This window comes from Apium graveolens, chromosome 6 (assembly GCF_009905375.1).
Source record: "Apium graveolens cultivar Ventura chromosome 6, ASM990537v1, whole genome shotgun sequence".
NCBI lineage: Eukaryota > Viridiplantae > Streptophyta > Magnoliopsida > Apiales > Apiaceae > Apium > Apium graveolens.
In genome coordinates this window covers 187740256-187757779 of record NC_133652.1, presented here as the reverse complement: position 1 = coordinate 187757779, position 17524 = coordinate 187740256, and positions in this window count along the sequence as shown.

Sequence of the window (17524 nt, the reverse complement as noted above, 5' to 3'; positions counted from 1 at the left end):
ATTTTTATTTGGTTAAAATCTGTTTTAATTCTAAAAAGACAACTGATTGTACTAGTATGACAATTGATAGTCATACCGAAAGTCATGCTAATTCAGTTGAGTGTCTTGATAATTATTATTTAGATTAAAATCACTTATTAATTCAGCAAGACAATTCATTTGAATTAATATGACAATCGGTATGACAATCAATAGTCATACCGAAAGTCTTGCTAGTTCATTTTGATTGTCTTGCTAGCTCTAAAGATTGTCACACCGAAAGTCTTACTGAGCAAAGGATTGTCATACCAGATCAATTTTCCATTCGGCTGTTTGATAAAAGAAGCAGAAGACCAAATCATTCAAAAAAACACAGAAAACATCCAAGAACAAAAAAGAAAGCAGCCGCCTTGAAATATTTTATTCTTCATCTGCAAATCATCAAGATTAAATTCTAGTTTGTTAATGTTAAATTCAACCACTAGAATTATTTATCTTGTTCTTGTGTAACAATCTAGCTGATTAAAATCCCTAGAACTTAATCTCAAATCGCGTTTAGCATTTGATTCTAATTATTGCAAAAATAGAAAAAGTTCATGTCGAATTTATTCTAAATTTGTGATAATTAATTTGAGATTAATTCCTTGTAATCGATACAGTTGTTGTAACACCTTTCAAGTTTAATAATATTCTTATTTAACTTGAATTTTGTTTCACATTTTTTATTCCGCATTTAATTCGATTATTCGGTACTGTTTGTATTCAACCCCCCCTTCTACAAACACATTGGGACCTAACAATGATGCAAACTAAGCGATTACTAAGACATGGATGTGAAGTTTATCTAGCTTATATTTTGGATATCGAAAAGGAAAGTCTCAAGATAAAAGATATTCCAGTGGTATGTAAATTTCCTGATGTCTTTCCAGATGAACTTCCAGGATTACCGCCAGACTGAGAAATTGAGTTTTCTATCGATTTAGCACCAGGTACAGAACCAGTTTCGAAAGCTCCGTATCGGATGGCACCGGTTGAAATGAAAGAATTGTCAACGCAATTACAAGATCTTCTGGACAGAGAAATTATAAGACCCATTATATCCCCATGAGGTGCACCGGTATTGTTTATGAAAAATAAAGACGGCAGCATGCGACTATGTATCGATTATCGTGAATTGAATAAGTTGACTATCAAAAATAAATATCCTTTGCCGCGGATCGATGATTAGTTTGATCAATTGAAAGGAGCCGCATGGTTTTCCAAGATAGATTTAAGATTAGGATACCATCAATTGAAGATCAAAGCTGAAGATATCTCTAAGGCTGATTTTTGTACCAGATATGGACATTATAAATTTCTCGTAATTGCATTCAGTTTGACCAACGCGCTAGCAGCATTCATGGATTTGATGAACATGGTATTCAAGAGGTATTTGGATAAGTTTGTGATTGTATTTATTGATGACATCTTGATTTAATCGAAGACTGAAGAAGAACATGCCGAGCATCTGATGATTGCTTTGGAAATTTTAAGAAAGGAACAACTTTAGCAGAAGTTCTCGAAATGCGAATTTTGGTTAAGAAGTATAATTTCTAGGGCATATCATTAGCATGGAAGAAATTAAAGTTGATCCAGCAAAGATTGAAGCCGTACTAAATTGGGAAAGGCCAAATACACCAACAGAAGTCCGAAGTTTCCTGGGATTGGCAGGTTACTACAAAAGATTTGTCAAAGATTTTGTAAAGATAGCAACGCCGCTGACCAAGTTGACTCGAAAAAGTGAAAAGTTCGTATGGGATGACAAGTGTGAAGAAAGTTTTCAAGAACTGAAGAACCGATTAGTAACTGCACCAGTACTTGTGTTACCAGATGAGCAAGGAGATTTCGTTATTTACAGCGATGCTTCATATCGAGGACTAGGATGTCTATTGATGCAGCATGGTAATGTAATCACATATGCTTCGAGACAATTGAAACCTCATGAACAAAAATATCCTACGCATGATCTGGAATTAGCAGCAATCGTATTCACACTGAAACTTTAGAGACACTATCTCTACGGTGAGAAATATGAAATCTACACGGATCATAAGAGTTTAAAGTATATCATTACGCAGGAGAATTTAACATGAGACAGCGACGATGGCGAGAGTTGATCAAGGACTATGATGTTACAATCAACTATCATCCAACAAAAGCGAATATTGTCGCATATGCACTAAGTTGAAAAGAAAGATTGAATTTGTCGACTTCTTCAGAAAAGTTAGCCAAAGAATTCAAGAAATTGGAAATTGAGATTCGTATCCCAAATGAATCCACTAAAGCTATTCATGCAATGACTTTCCAGCCAGAATTGTTGGAAAAGATTCGAAGATGGCAATAAGAGGTGATGAGTCAAGATGATGACAATTTAACTGTAGAAGAAATCACAACTCAGAAGGATAATGAAGGAATTCTACGCTTTTCATCAAGAATCTAGATACCTAATGTGCTAGAATTGAAAGAAGAAATATTACGAGATGCTCACAGCTCAAAATATTCCATACATGCCGGAAGCACAAAAATGTATCGAGATCTGAAAGAAAACTTTTGGTGGCCAAATATGAAGAAAGAAATAGCGGAATGGGTAAGTAAATGCAACACATGCCAGCGAGTCAAAGCAGAACATCAACATCCAAGCAGATTATTACAACCACTGGATATTCCAGAGTGGAAATGGGAACATTTAGCGATGGATTTTGTGGTAGGATTTCCAAGGACTAGAGCGAATCATGATGCAATTTGGATAATTATTGATAGACTAACGAAGTCAGCACATTTTTTACCAATCAACGAAAGATTTTCATTCGACAAGTTAGTGAACTTATATCTCAAGGAGGTTGTAATGCGACATGGAGTTCCAGTATCAATTGTATCTGATCGAGATCCACGTTTCAATTCAAGATTTTGGAGATAATTTCAAGAATGCCTTGGAACCAAATTAAATATGAATATCGCTTATCATCCATAAACAGACAGACAAAGCGAAAGAACTATTCAATTAATTAAAGATATGTTATGAGTCTGCGTGATTGATTTTGAAGGTAGTTGGGATACGCATTTATTGTTAGTTGAATTTTCTTACAACAACAGCTATCATACAAGCATTGGGATGCCACCTTATGAAGCTTTATATGGAAGAAAATGCAGATCGCCTGTGTATGGGGATGAAGTTGGAGAACGGAAATTTCTACATCCAGAATTGATCCAGTAAACCAATGAGAAGATAGAGCTCATCCGAAAGCGACTTGAAGCAGCGCAAAATTGACAACATAAATATGCAGATCAAGCCAGGAAAGATATGGACTAACAAGAAGGAGAACATGTATTACTCAAGATATCTCCATGGAAAGGATTAACCAGATTTGGCAACAAGGGTAAAATAAAGCCATGATATGTTGGACCATTTAAAATCTTGAAGAAAGTCGGGAAGGTTGCGTATGAGTTAGATCTACCACCTCACATGAAGCATATTCATAACGTATTTCACGTGTCAATGATTAAGTGATATAATCCTGATTTTAGACATATAATAGAATTTGAGCCTATAGAAATTTAACCTGATATGTCTTATATAGAAAAAATAATAAGAATTTTAGATCGTAAGAGAAAGTATTAAGAAATAAGTCTATATATTTAGTACAAGTTTTGTGGAGAAATCGGATGGTTGAAGGGTCAACCTGGGAACTTGAAAGAGAAATGTTAGAAAAGTATCCCTATTTGTTTTCTTAGCGAGATTCTGAGGACATAATCATATTAAGGGGGAAGGATGTAACGCCTGGGAAATTACGCTTGTATTATATCGTATTAATGATAAATTATGTGTTTTAATATGTCATTTATGTGTAATTAGCTATAAAACCTGAATTGCTAAGTGCTATGTGTATTTTGTATTGTCCGGATATTTTCAGGGTGTTAGATATAATTGAGATGTCATGTCTAATATGTTTCATGTTTAGTTTCAGATCTTAACAAACAGAAAATATCAGGACTTACTGGAATCAGTACTTACTGGAAGTCAGAAGATAGATATCAGAACTTAAGGTCATATCAGAACCTAAGTGCGGGAGAACTTACAGTTAAGGAAGGAAGCTGATTTACAGGATAGAAGATCGAGACTAAAATAAAAGAAGATATGCATGGAAAGAGTTAGAAGATAAGAAGATTTGTATAAGATATCTGATTGATATATTTTAGGAGACAGAATTATATTCCATATTAATTAGAAGTTATCTTGTAACTGTCTACTATATAAACACAAACATAGGTTTACACTATATGTATTATTATTTTCGAGAAGATCATACATTGTAACCTAGCAGCTCTTACTGATATTTGTTCATCATTAAGAGAGAACAATTCCATTGTAATAGAGTTTATTATATTGAATATATGTGTTTACTGTTACTTGTGTTCGAAATCGATTTGATTGTATTAAACATTGCATTCAACCCCCTTCTACAGTATTGTGTGACCTAACAATTGGTATCAGAGCTTATCTGTTAACACACATACAGTAAAGATCCAAACAATCATGTCTGAAGAAGCAGAAACTCCAACCAAGCCCACCAAAACTGAAGAAACTAAAAACACTCAAATCCACAGTCGATATGAGACTATTAGGGTTCCCATACTGAGATCTTCTGAGTATCCCATATGGAAAGTGAAGATGGCTATGTTTCTGGAAGTTATAGATCCAGAATACCTTGATAGGATTAATGAAGGACCACATAAGCCAACCAAGCTCTCTGTTGTAGTTGTAGATCAGCCAGCAAAGACCATACCAAAGGAGAAAATTGAGTATACAGCTGAAGATATCTCATCCATTGCCAAGGATGCAAAGGTAAGGCATTTGCTGCATAGTGCCATTGATAATGTCATGTCAAACAGGGTAATTCATTGCAAGACTGCAAAGGAGATATGAGATGCTTTGGAGACAAGATGCCAGGGAAATGATGCAATCAAGAAGAACATGAGGACTATACTCACTCAAGAGTATGAGCACTTTGACTCAAAAGCTGATGAGTCATTAACTGACTTACATGCTGAGGATCATGCTAATGAGAAGATTGTTTCCAAGTCAAGTGAGTCGAAAGTTCCAGTCAAAGTTGTGAAAGCAACTGAGACTAACTCAGACACACATGAGTGGATAACAATAATGCCATGTCTACCATGCATAAATTGCCTGCTGTTAATCACTCTCATAAAGCATGTGGTGTTGCTAATTGTATGTCTTGTGCTTTTAATATGATGTATGCTTATTTTAATGGTAAGCATGTGTCTAATGATAAGACTACTCCTCGTCAGCATGTGAATAACAAGAAGCATGATAGGTCTAAGACTGCCAGTCCTTCTAAGGCTAGAAAGGAGACATTTGTGCCTAAGCTTAAACAGAAATTTGTTAAGGCTGTTTACAAGGTCAAATGTTCAGTCATTGAGAAAGTTGAGACAATTACAATTAAAAATGTTGTTTTGCCTGACAAAGGACAGTTCTACAAGTATGCCGGGCCCAACCAAGTTTGGGTTCCGAAGAAGGTCTAATCCATTTGTAGTGCAGGGCATTAAACAAGTATAACCGGTAGTGTGGATTCTTGACAGTGGATCATCAAGACATATCACCGGAGATAGAGCCCTGCTATCAAATGTGGTTGAGAAAGCTGGCCCCCTGGTTACCTTTGGAGATAACAGCAAAGGTTTATCTGAGGGATATGGCTGTTTACAAGCTGGGAATGTTATCATTGTAATTTTGTATATTGTGCTAGGTTATTATCAGGAAGCAGTATCCAACATATAGCACCAGTGACGAGACTTGGGAATATTACGACATATCAAGCACCTGCTGCACATTACACTTGGAATTGTACTCTAGTAAGATGTGTACAAGTGTACTCCTGGTTGGTGAGTTAAAAGAGGAAGTCAGTGCACCACAGTTCATGGACTTTGCAGTAGCAGATCTATTGGACTATGCAATCTCTTCTTCACAATCTCACTTCAGGTTGGTATGAACTAGTATACTGCTCAAGCAATCGTCAACGACATGGTATGGCACTCTAACTGCAGCTACAGTTTTATATGAATAAGTAGAGTCGTCATATTAATAACTATCTTATCACTAGGCACAATCATATTGTTTTATATGTGCAGTGGTATATTTTTTATTATGCAACATAACAATTAGTATCTAAAGTACTTGACAAGTATCGGTCAATGATATGTTGTTAACATTATGTTGCAGATATTTGTAAGCTTTTGACATGAATGAGAATTACTAGACTTTACCCTAAGTGATCAATGTTTTATCAAAAACTCATTCATATTGAAAAACAAAATCAAACTTCTTTCTACATTAGTGATTTCTTATTTCATGTAAAATCTTTTGAAATCACTATTGTAAATCATTTTCTCTCTATTACCATATATTCTGTGTTACAGGTTCAGTCTCCAATGACTTTCTTTCATTGACAGTCATGAGGTTGAAAACCCACAACGTCTATCCCAGACTGTAAAGACAAACACAAAAACAGAACCAACCAACACTCTTTTACCACTAAAAGTAGTATGAATGAGCGTGAGGGAGATAGTGCCTAGTGCACCACATAAGGAAGGTTTTGTAGTCAACCCAGTAGCTCTGTCTCATACATAGATGAGTAGTATTTAAACCGAGACAACTGCTAGCCCCCATACATCTTCTCAAAAAGATGTAATGGCTGAAAAGGCACTAAAATAGTTACTAGATTCATTCTCTCAACAGGGTGCGTCTATTGAATTTTGCCTGTCGGCCAAGGTATCCGATGTAGTGTCACCACTTCAAACATAAACAATTCTTGATGCACAAGGAGAGGTTACACACACAAAGGATGAGTTGACGGAAACAAGAGTTTCGACCATTTTAAGGTCAGATTCGATTGTTCAAGGTTCGTTAGTGGACCAATTGCCTTTACAGGTGTTAGGAGAGGATACTGATCCAAAAGCCATATGTCAGTGGTCAGTGTCTACCTCCCCAGGCTTAAATCCCCTGGATGCATCTGCGGATAGTGGATCTGACATAGGCGCAGATCGGCAACTTGTTGACAATGATTCAGATATTACCTGATGAGTCACAAGGAAATGTCTTCACAGGCATTAGAAGGGAACTGTGATCTTTATGCTAAATTCTTTGGATCATTGTTTACCTTCCCAGAATTCAAATCTGGAACCCTAAAAGGGAAACTAGCAACTTGTAAATTATGACTCAGATTCATCTGACGAGTTTAACAAGGATGGGGATTTGTGAACTCTCATTGCACCACCTGTGACCTCCTTAAGGATGACTAAGGTGATTTTCCTTGCAGGTACAGCTGGATTATGGAGCTATGAGAGAAGAGTGATACACTTGTGAGAATGAGTGTAAACACGAGTGGAGAGAAGAGTGAAACACATGTGAGGTACACTAAGACAGGATCACACACTCACAGTGAGGAAGAAAGAGAAACTACTTGTTATTTCTTTTCCAACCAAGTGAAATATGAGAACTCCTTCAGACGACGGCATACATTCCTTCTTTAAGGGGGAGATAGAAGCTTAAGTAATAGTTTGGAGGATTCCTCAACTAAGGGGGAGAAATAGCAGGGAGGAAGAAAAAGATCCTAAAAATGTACACTACACCACACCATTGTTGTTTCTAACTACGGATCCTATTGTACGGGAGAGGTGGTAAACACAAGGTGATTTCCTAGTAAGGGAAGAAGCAGTTAGGGGAGTACCATTGGTTTTTATCTGCGGATCCTATTGTACGGGAGAGGTGGTAAAACGAAGGTGATCTTCTTTAATCAGTTGATTCTCATAGGGGGAGAAGCAAGAGAGATATGTGCTTCTCAACAGGAAATGTGGTTGTACAAAAGAAGATGAAACTACTTGAAGATATGTTCAGTCTAGAGGAACATCTACTTGGAATCTGGAAAATGTTAAATCTAGTCCAGAACTTTTCTACTATTTACTTTGCATGTATATTTATATCTTTTTCTTATTTGTTAGTTGAGTTATCCTCTAGGTATTTGTGTGTTATTGTCTAACAAACAAATAGGGGGAGATTGTAAGTCATATGTCATAGACCTATTTGTATATTCGAGGATTTAACTCAACTCAAATAAGAATGTAATAAATAGTGGATCGACCGTCAGAGAGATCTCGCAAAGTAATATCTGTCAAAGGATTCAGAAACAAGGTTCATCTACAGACTTGAGGAGTTAATTCACTGGAAGAAGTTCAAGAAGTTGATCATGCCTCAGTGATATAAATCAAGATCGTGGATTTAATCAAGTGACAGAGATCTCGTCAGAGTATCATTAATTACAAGGATTTAATCTGAAGAAAATCAAAGTGTCAAAGTCAAGACATGAAGAAACGTCACGGAAGTTAGTCACTCATGAACCAGACAGTACATCGAGTGTCAACATTGAAGTGGTGGAATTGATTCATAATTCTCAGTGATTTTCAGAAGATTGTCAGAAGAATGGATGTTGCTCAGGGTTAGTATTAATTTTCTATTAATTAATTAAGTCATATAATTTAATTAAGAAAATAAATTATATCTGCAAAGATTAATTTATTGATTAATTCAATTAATTGATTAATTAATTCAGAATTAATATTAAGGTTTTCAGAATTTTTATTTGGTTAAAATCTGTTTTAATTCTAAAAAGACAACTGATTGTACTAGTATGACAATCGGTATAACAATTGATAGTCATACCGAAAGTCATGCTAATTCAGTTGAGTGTCTTGATAGAATTATTATTTAGATTAAAATCACTTATTAATTCAGCAAGACAATTCATTTGAATTAATATGACAATCGGTATGACAATCAATAGTCATACCGAAAGTCTTGCTAGTTCATTTTGATTGTCTTGCTAGCTCTAAAGATTGTCACACCGAAAGTCTTACTGAGCAAAGGATTGTCATACCAGATCAATTTTCCATTCGGCTGTTTGATAAAAGAAGCAGAAGACCAAGTCATTCAAAAAAACACAGAAAACATCCAAGAACAAAAAAGAAAGCAGCCGCCTTGAAACATTTTATTCTTCATCTGCAAATCATCAAGATTAAATTATAGTTTGTTAATGTTAAATTCAACCACTAGAATTATTTATCTTGTTCTTGTGTAACAATCTAGCTGATTAAAATCCCTAGAACTTAATCTCAAATCGCGTTTAGCATTTGATTCTAATTATTGCAAAAATAGAAAAAGTTCATGTCGAATTTATTCTAAATTTGTGATAATTAATTTGAGATTAATTCCTTGTAATCGATACAGTTGTTGTAACACCTTTCAAGTTTAATAATATTCTTATTTAACTTGAATTTTGTTTCACATTTTTTATTCCGCATTTAATTCGATTATTCGGTACTGTTTGTATTCAACCCCCCCTTCTACAAACACATTGGGACCTAACAATGATGCAAACTAAGCGATTACTAAGACATGGATGTGAAGTTTATCTAGCTTATATTTTGGATATCGAAAAGGAAAGTCTCAAGATAAAAGATATTCCAGTGGTATGTAAATTTCCTGATGTCTTTCCAGATGAACTTCCAGGATTACCGCCAGACTGAGAAATTGAGTTTTCTATCGATTTAGCACCAGGTACAGAACCAGTTTCGAAAGCTCCGTATCGGATGGCACCGGTTGAAATGAAAGAATTGTCAACGCAATTACAAGATCTTCTGGACAGAGAAATTATAAGACCCATTATATCCCCATGAGGTGCACCGGTATTGTTTATGAAAAATAAAGACGGCAGCATGCGACTATGTATCGATTATCGTGAATTGAATAAGTTGACTATCAAAAATAAATATCCTTTGCTGCGGATCGATGATTAGTTTGATCAATTGAAAGGAGCCGCATGGTTTTCCAAGATAGATTTAAGATTAGGATACCATCAATTGAAGATCAAAGCTGAAGATATCTCTAAGGCTGATTTTTGTACCAGATATGGACATTATAAATTTCTCGTAATTGCATTCAGTTTGACCAACGCGCTAGCAGCATTCATGGATTTGATGAACATGGTATTCAAGAGGTATTTGGATAAGTTTGTGATTGTATTTATTGATGACATCTTGATTTAATCGAAGACTGAAGAAGAACATGCCGAGCATCTGATGATTGCTTTGGAAATTTTAAGAAAGGAACAACTTTAGCAGAAGTTCTCGAAATGCGAATTTTGGTTAAGAAGTATAATTTCTAGGGCATATCATTAGCATGGAAGAAATTAAAGTTGATCCAGCAAAGATTGAAGCCGTACTAAATTGGGAAAGGCCAAAGACACCAACAGAAGTCTGAAGTTTCTTGGGATTGGCAGGTTACTACAAAAGATTTGTCAAAGATTTTATAAAGATAGCAACGCCGCTGACCAAGTTGACTCGAAAAAGTGAAAAGTTCGTATGGGATGACAAGTGTGAAGAAAGTTTTCAAGAACTGAAGAACCGATTAGTAACTGCACCAGTACTTGTGTTACCAGATGAGCAAGGAGATTTCGTTATTTACAGCAATGCTTCATATCGAGGACTAGGATGTCTATTGATGCAGCATGGTAATGTAATCACATATGCTTCGAGACAATTGAAACCTCATGAACAAAAATATCCTACGCATGATCTGGAATTAGCAGCAATCGTATTCACACTGAAACTTTAGAGACACTATCTCTACGGCGAGAAATATGAAATCTACACGGATCATAAGAGTTTAAAGTATATCATTACGCAGGAGAATTTAACATGAGACAGCGACGATGGCGAGAGTTGATCAAGGACTATGATGTTACAATCAACTATCATCCAACAAAAGCGAATATTGTCGCATATGCACTAAGTTGAAAAGAAAGATTGAATTTGTTGACTTCTTCAGAAAAGTTAGCCAAAGAATTCAAGAAATTGGAAATTGAGATTCGTATCCCAAATGAATCCACTAAAGCTATTCATGCAATGACTTTCCAGCCAGAACTGTTGGAAAAGATTCGAAGATGGCAATAAGAGGTGATGAGTCAAGATGATGACAATTTAACTGTAGAAGAAATCACAACTCAGAAGGATAATGAAGGAATTCTACGCTTTTCATCAAGAATCTAGATACCTAATGTGCTAGAATTGAAAGAAGAAATATTACGAGATGCTCACAGCTCAAAATATTCCATACATCCCGGAAGCACAAAAATGTATCGAGATCTGAAAGAAAACTTTTGGTGGCCAAATATGAAGAAAGAAATAGCGGAATGGGTAAGTAAATGCAACACATGCCAGCGAGTCAAAGCAGAACATCAACATCCAAGCAGATTATTACAACCACTGGATATTCCAGAGTGGAAATGGGAACATTTAACGATGGATTTTGTGGTAGGATTTCCAAGGACTAGAGAAAAATCATGATGCAATTTGGATAATTATTGATAGACTAACGAAGTCAGCACATTTTTTACCAATCAACGAAAGATTTTCATTCGACAAGTTAGTGAACTTATATCTCAAGGAGGTTGTAATGCGACATGGAGTTCCAATATCAATTGTATCTGATCGAGATCCACGTTTCAATTCAAGATTTTGGAGATAATTTCAAGAATGCCTTGGAACCAAATTAAATATGAATATCGCTTATCATCCATAAACAGACAGACAAAGCGAAAGAACTATTCAAATAATTAAAGATATGTTATGAGTCTGCGTGATTGATTTTGAAGGTAGTTGGGATACGCATTTATTGTTAGTTGAATTTTCTTACAACAACAGCTATCATACAAGCATTGGGATGCCACCTTATGAAGCTTTATATGGAAGAAAATGCAGATCGCCTGTGTATGGGGATGAAGTTGGAGAACGGAAATTTCTACGTCCAGAATTGATCCAGTAAACCAATGAGAAGATAGAGCTCATCCGAAAGCGACTTGAAGCAGCGCAAAATTGACAACATAAATATGCAGATCAAGCCAGGAAAGATATGGACTAACAAGAAGGAGAACATGTATTACTCAAGATATCTCCATGGAAAGGATTAACCAGATTTGGCAACAAGGGTAAAATAAAGCCATGATATGTTGGACCATTTAAAATCTTGAAGAAAGTCGGGAAGGTTGCGTATGAGTTAGATCTACCACCTCACATGAAGCATATTCATAACGTATTTCACGTGTCAATGATTAAGTGATATAATCCTGATTTTAGACATATAATAGAATTTGAGCCTATAGAAATTTAACCTGATATGTCTTATGTAGAAAAAATAATAAGAATTTTAGATCGTAAGAGAAAGTATTAAGAAATAAGTCTATATATTTAGTACAAGTTCTGTGGAGAAATCCGATGGTTGAAGGGTCAACCTGGGAACTTGAAAGAGAAATGTTAGAAAAGTATCCCTATTTGTTTTCTTAGCGAGATTCTGAGGACATAATCATATTAAGGGGGAAGGATGTAACGCCTGGGAAATTACGCTTGTATTATATCGTATTAATGATAAATTATGTGTTTTAATATGTCATTTATGTGTAATTAGCTATAAAACCTGAATTGCTAAGTGCTATGTGTATTCTGTATTGTCCGGATATTTTCAGGGTGTTAGATATAATTGAGATGTCATGTCTAATATGTTTCATGTTTAGTTTCAGATCTTAACAAACAGAAAATATCAGGACTTACCGGAATCAGTACTTACTGGAAGTCAGAAGATAGATATCAGAACTTAAGGTCATATCAGAACCTAAGTGCGGGAGAACTTACAGTTAAGGAAGGAAGCTGATTTACAGGATAGAAGATCGAGACTAAAATAAAAGAAGATATGCATGGAAAGAGTTAGAAAATAAGAAGATTTGTATAAGATATCTGATTGATATATTTTAGGAGACAGAATTATATTCCATATTAATTAGAAGTTATCTTGTAACTGTGTACTATATAAACACAAACATAGGTTTACACTATATGTATTATTATTTTCGAGAAGATCATACATTGTAACCTAGCAGCTCTTACTGATATTTGTTCATCATTAAGAGAGAACAATTCCATTGTAACAGAGTTTATTATATTGAATATATGTGTTTACTGTCACTTGTGTTCGAAATCGATTTGATTGTATTAAACATTGTATTCAACCCCCTTCTACAGTATTGTGTGACCTAACAATTGGTATCAGAGCTTATCTGTTAACACACATACAGTAAAGATCCAAACAATCATGTCTGAAGAAGCAGAAACTCCAACCAATCCCACCAAAACTGAAGAAACTAAAAACACTCAAATCCACAGTCGATATGAGACTATTAGGGTTCCCATACTGAGATCTTCTGAGTATCCCATATGGAAAGTGAAGATGGCTATGTTTCTGGAAGTTATAGATCCAGAATACCTTGATAGGATTAATGAAGGACCACATAAGCCAACCAAGCTCTCTGTTGTAGTTGTAGATCAGCCAGCAAAGACCATACCAAAGGAGAAAATTGAGTATACAGCTGAAGATACCTCATCCATTGCCAAGGATGTAAAGGTAAGGCATTTGCTGCATAGTGCCATTGATAATGTCATGTCAAACAGGGTAATTCATTGCAAGACTGCAAAGGAGATATGAGATGCTTTGGAGACAAGATGCCAGGGAAATGATGCAATCAAGAAGAACATGAGGACTATACTCACTCAAGAGTTTGAGCACTTTGACTCAAAAGCTGATGAGTCATTAACTGACTTACATGACAGGTTTGTCAAACTTTTGAATGATCTGTCACTAGTGGACAAGGAATATGATCTTGAAGATTCAAATCTAAAATTCCTCTTAGCTCTTCCTGAAAGTTGGGATATGAAGTCTACTACTATAAAAGACAACTATGCTCTTGATAAAATTACTCTTGATCAAATTTATGGTATGCTCAAGACTTATGAACTTAAGATAGATCAAAGAAGCAAGAGACATGGGAGAAAGTCAAGGAAAGTTGCTCTTAAAACTGAGGAGGAATTCCCCAAAGTGGCTGTCTCAAAAAAAAGGCAAAGGAAAGGCTCTCATCATAAAGTCTGAGTCAGAATCATCAAGTTCTGATGATGATGATTCAGAAACTGAAAGTTTACCTGAAATAGTTGTTGATGAAGAGATGAAGAAATTATGTGCTCTTATGGTGAAGGGCATTACAAAGATAGCCTACAGGAAATTCAAAAAGGGAAAGAAGTTTTCAAGGAAAGGGAAAGAAGAGGTCTATGTTGAACAACCTCCAGGCTTTGTAGATTTAAAATTTCCAAATCATGTCTACATGTTTGACAAAGCACTTTCTGGCCTTAAGCAAGCTCCTAGAGCATGGTATGAGACTTTAGCTCAATTCCTTCTGTAAAATGGATTTCACAGAGGTACAATTGATAAAAAAACTGTTCTACCTCAACCATGGAAAGGACCTACTTTTGGTACAGATATATGTTGATGATATCATATTTGGTTCTACAAATGCCGAACTCTGTGAGAGGTTTGCAAAGCTAATGCAGTCAAGATATCAAATGAGTATGATGGGAGAACTCGGCTATTTTCTGGGAATTCAAGTCAAGCAAAATGAAGAAGGTACTTTTATCTGTCAATCTAAGTACACTAGAAATTTATTGAAGAAATTTGAAATGGAAGATTGTTCAACTGCATCCACTCCCATGGCCACTGCAACCAAGTTAGATAAAGTTACTAGTTCATCAGTAGATATTACTAACTACAAAGGTATGATTGGCTTTTTACTCTATTTAACTGCAAATAGACCTGATATCATGTATGCTACCTGTGTTTGTGCAAGATTTCAGGCTGATCCAAAAGAACCTCACTTAATAGCTGTGAAAAAAAATCTCAAGTACCTTAAGGGTACAGCTGATCTAGGATTGTGATATCCTAGAGAATCAGATTTTAAGCTAATAGGTTACTCAGATGCAGATTTTGCAGGATGCAAAATAGACAGGAAAAGAACTAGTGGAAGCTGCCAATTTCTTGAAGGCAGATTGGTTTCTTAGTTTAGCAAGAAACATAAGTAAATTTCCACATCAACTGCAGAAGCAGAATATATTGCTGCAGGAAGCTCTTGTGCACAGATTCTTTGGATGAAGAATCAGTTACTGGATTATGGGTTAGAATTTTCTAAAATACCTATTTACTATGATAATCAAAGTGCTATTTCTATGACAGGTAATCGAGTTCAACACTCATTGACAAAGCACATCAGCATTAAGTACCATTTCATAAGGGAACATGTGATGGAAGGTACAGTGGAATTACATTTTGTTCCAATAGATCAACAACTAGCATATATCTTCACAAAACCACTATGCGAAGCTACTTTTACAAGACTGGTAAATGAACTTGGAATGGTTTCAGGTCTTTCTCTAAATCTGCTTAGTTTTTGTTCTCATGCATCAGACTTTATGATCATTGTTTACAAATTGTCTTATCTTCATGTAATCTGTGCTTAAATAGAAATTCATTAAATGCTGATTGTTATCTGATGTGGATCTATATACTCTGATAAGTGTTTTGAATGTTCTATGACTATTCAATCCAATGAGGATAACTGTAGTAGATGCTGACCTAGTGGTCTTTAACATACTAGAAATCCCATGTTTGAATTAGTTGTTTATGTGGAAACTCATTAACACAAGCAAATTCTGATATTGAGTTTAGTCAAGTTTACTTTGTGTATCTTATTACTAAGTCACAAACTAGATTCTTGCTTCTTAGCTGTCAAATTCCGATGTCAGTAAATCTTAAGGATGAACTAAGTGATGATAAGCCACATTATCAAAAGAAGAAAAGAAAAGAAAAGAATATAAGTCAGGTACTCCTTTGAGATCTAGAGTAAATAATGTGGAAGGGAAGACCCAAATGCATTGCTGGTATTAAGTAATATGCATTAGAAAAGCAAATAAATTTTTCTTGGTGACTTTTCACGTTCTCTGATTACTGGAGAAATACTCTGATAATAGCATAAATTCTGATAAGCAGTTGTGACTCACTTACACTGAGAAGCCACTGTAAAAAGGAATTTCAAAAGATGCATAAAATGAGCACAATCAGTTGAGGTGGACTCTTGCATAAATTTTTTCTATAATAGACTTCATGATTGATGACAGATTTTAAGCACTTTCCTTATTTATGCCTTATTTCTAAGATGTAATGAAGTTTATCAGACTTTAATCTTTATCAGATATTCTGCTGAATGCACACACTTTCACTCCATATGAATGATGAAAATTACTGTTGTGATTAAGATGTTTTTGACAAACAGTTAAGTGTCATTTGCATAAATTCTGAGGACAAGTTCTGATGATTAAACTCTGAAGAATCCAGTCAGTTTTTGTATGAAGAATCACATAAAAAGATATTCACTTTTTGAGTTGGTAAGCCATATTCTGATGACTGTTAAAATCTGATATAAGTTAAAGTTCTGATATTAAATCTTGATGGAATCTCTGATGCTTACGTGGCATTATTCTTTACTTGACTTATTTATGGTAAATACTGAAATAGTCATATTTAATCAGAATATATTTAGCTGAGATAAAAACAGTCATAATCATTAAGGGTTAGTGGTAAACGTGCTTGTCTTGAAATACTGCATGTGCACAGTAATTGTTACTTATTTCCCGTGCCCATTAACTCCTGCTTTAACTTTTTACTGGCTGTTATTATTATTACACATCGGTCTAGGGAGACGAGGCATCATTTTTTTTCTCTTATTGTTGAACAGACGCGAGTGGTATTCCATTAGCTATTTAAACCGATAATTCATCTCAGCCAAATCATCTTTCATTCTCACACAAACTCATAATCTCTCTTTTACTTCTCATAATTTTTCTTCTTCATAAAAATGGTTCTTTTCAACTTGTTTATGAACTATGAAAATTTCAATGTAGAGTTTAGTTGTGATGACTGGCAATAGGAATGGCATGTCACCGCCATTCCTGAAGAGATCTGGAACTTGGTTCCACAAGAGGTTCACGCAAACCTCTTGTTCTTTATGATGGACTATCAGCTCCATCTTGATCACCTGGAAGAAGAACGGAGAGGGGATTTTCTTCAGCAAGAACGGATCATCCGTTTTGCAGTGCTCTTTGTCAGCAGCAGGATGAACTAGTCGATAGGTTTTCTTCTAAGAGTAAGGCTGTTGATGTTAACCATTTTAGACTAGGACTGTCTTGTAATTTTTTGCATGTAATCTACAAATTTCATGAAATGTAATCATTTGATATATTAATGAAATTTCCTTTGATTACAAGATTTAGTCTCTGTTTCTCTCATATTATGTGATTGTGAATGTTATTAGTGCAACCTGCTAATCTATTTCTTGATGAATATTTTGATTAAAACTGTGGTCACTAATAAATTGTGATAATTTGAGATAATTGGAGCACAGGTTCATGCATCAGAACCTGTGATAGTTGCAACTGAGAATGTTACTTCTCAGAAAGAAACAGCAGCTCAAAGTTCTGATACTTTGAAAAGAAAGAAATCTGTAAGTTCTGT